Source organism: Schistocerca serialis, unplaced genomic scaffold (assembly GCF_023864345.2).
Source record: "Schistocerca serialis cubense isolate TAMUIC-IGC-003099 unplaced genomic scaffold, iqSchSeri2.2 HiC_scaffold_1173, whole genome shotgun sequence".
Taxonomy (NCBI): domain Eukaryota; kingdom Metazoa; phylum Arthropoda; class Insecta; order Orthoptera; family Acrididae; genus Schistocerca; species Schistocerca serialis.
The window spans coordinates 165,001-167,500 of record NW_026047374.1 but is presented as its reverse complement, the minus strand read 5'-3'; the positions used below and the strand labels follow the sequence as shown (position 1 = coordinate 167,500).

The following is a 2,500-nucleotide window of genomic DNA, read 5'->3' as shown; positions in this document are numbered from 1 at the left end:
TAGGATCCGAGCTCCGATGTGGGAGGGCAGTTGGCCTAAAACGTAGTCCACCGCAAAGTTGAACAGGAGGGGGGAGAGGGGATCGCCCTGGCGAACGCCCCGTGCTGGCTGCACAGACACGCCCACGCCGGCGCCGTCCGCTATCACTGTCGTGCTGCCCTCGTAGCACCGCTCGACATACTCGACAAAGCAATCCGGCAGGCCATGCGCCTTCAGCACGGGGCGAAGGGCAGCATGATCTACCGAATCGAATGCCTTAGATACGTCGATCGATGCCACAAAGACAGAGCGGCAGGAGCGAACTGCGTCGGTGAGAGCAGTGTCCAAGATGAAGGTATTTTCCAACATCCCATCCCGAGGGATGAATGCCCGCTGACGTTCGTCCACAGCACATGCGCGCATCAGGCGTGACGCGAGAACCTTGTGAAAGGTCCGCGCCAACACCGAGCAGACCGTAATGGGGCGAAAGTCAGCGGGGGATGTTGGTGCAGCCGTTTTCGGGAGGAGGGACGTCCGCGCGCGAAGCAGGCGTTCCGGAAGGGCGCGGGCCAGAAGGAAGAGATTCATCACTTTCACCAGGACTTCGTGCGGCAGGCGCCGCAACTCCGCTGGGGTAAGGCCGTCCGGCCCGGCTGCTGATCCCCTGGGCGGCAACGCGGCGGCGACCTCCTCATGTGTGACCGGCCCCCATATGCACTCGAGAGCGACAGGCTCTGAGTGCGGGAGGAGGCGGTCACGAATGAAGCCCGCGGTGGAGACGGGCTTCTTGGTGAAGAGGTCCGCCCAGAAGTCCAGCAGACCAGGGATGGCAGGTGGCGGCTGGAGCAGGGTGCCATCCAAGAGGCCGCGCACGCAACGTGCACGCGACCGTCGGAAGGCATCCTGCGTTCTCGCGTATTCCCAGCGGCGCCGCTTGCGCTTCTGCGTCGGCGGCGCGGCAGGCGGCCGCTTCGATGGTTGGCGCGGCCGCTGTGTCCTGGTGATCGATCTCTCCCCTCTGGACCCGACCGACGCAAGGGCATCCGGGAGCATGCCCAGGATGACATCGGGCGGCGTGCCCCGCCCCAGACCTATGACACGATCCAGGGCAGAGAAACGCTGGGCGGAAGCGGGTAGCCCCGCCAGATGCTCCCAGATGGCGGCGTCAGTCGGCCCCTCCGGCGGCGGCCCGGTGGTGTCGGCCGCGAAGTCCTCGGCTGCGTCGACGGGCGGCGCAGCGGCCTCGCCCGCGTCAGGCAGCGGGCTCGCTGCTCCCCGGCGGGACGCCGGCTCTTCCCCCCGACCGATCTCAAGCGCCTCCATGAATTGGCGGACAAGCTGCTTGTGGGCAGCTTGCCGCCGTCGGCACTTGATTGCCTCGAGCGTTCGGTCGGGGAACATCCTGATGAGTTCTTGATTGACGAAGAAGAACCGGGCGTCCCTCTCAAGGAACAGTTCGGCCTCCGCCTTGGCGAGCGACAGGACTTCTTCCTCCGTCCACCTCGCGCGATGCCTCTCCGTGACGATCTCCGCGTTGGCGGCCGCAAGATGTTGGCGGCGGCGATGGACCCCGAGACCGTTCTTGGTTGTAAAGCTGCGGTGGCACTCACTACAGGTATACATAGCTGCAAAAGTTACAAGATTTTCGGCACGGCCGGTTGGCCGGCTAGGTGCTGGGGGAGTTGGGGTGGCACCTTCAGCGGAAGGGCCACCACTTATTCTCTGCTTACTGCCCCCAACTAAAAAAGGGATAGTGCGAGGGGGGGCTGGTAACCCCCCCAAGCCCCTGGTGCGGTCTTCCACTCTGCGAAGTCAGCGGGCCCACGAGAAGGGGAGAAGACCGCAGGAGAGGAGAGGCTAAGAGGGCTAGGCCCATGTATTGCGCATCACTCTTAAGAGAGTCATAGTTACTCCCGCCGTTTACCCGCGCTTGCTTGAATTTCTTCACGTTGACATTCAGAGCACTGGGCAGAAATCACATTGCGTCAACACCCGCTAGGGCCATCGCAATGCTTTGTTTTAATTAGACAGTCGGATTCCCCCAGTCCGTGCCAGTTCTGAGTTGATCGTTGAATGGCGGCCGAAGAGAATCCGCGCACCCGCGCGCCCCCGGAGGAGCACGCTAAGGCGGACGCGGCCTCGCAGCAAGGAAGATCCGTGGGAGGCCAAGGCACGGGACCGAGCTCGGATCCTGCACGCAGGTTGAAGCACCGGGGCGCGAACGCCGCGCAGGCGCGCGCATCCTGCACCGCCGGCCAGCACGAGGCCAACCAACGGCGAGAGCAGACCACGCCCGCGCTAAACGCCCGCACTTACCGGCACCCCTACGGCACTCACCTCGCCCAGGCCCGGCACGTTAGCGCTGACCCACTTCCCGACCAAGCCCGACACGCCCCGATCCTCAGAGCCAATCCTTATCCCGAAGTTACGGATCCAATTTGCCGACTTCCCTTACCTACATTATTCTATCGACTAGAGGCTCTTCACCTTGGAGACCTGCTGCGGATATGGGTACGAACCG

General features: G+C 63.7%; 1 pseudogene; it reads right to left on the bottom strand.

Moving 5' to 3' along the window:
- LOC126433785 (large subunit ribosomal RNA) overlaps nt 1-2,500 on the bottom strand; it is a 7,838-nt pseudogene that overhangs the window by 3,084 nt on the left and 2,254 nt on the right.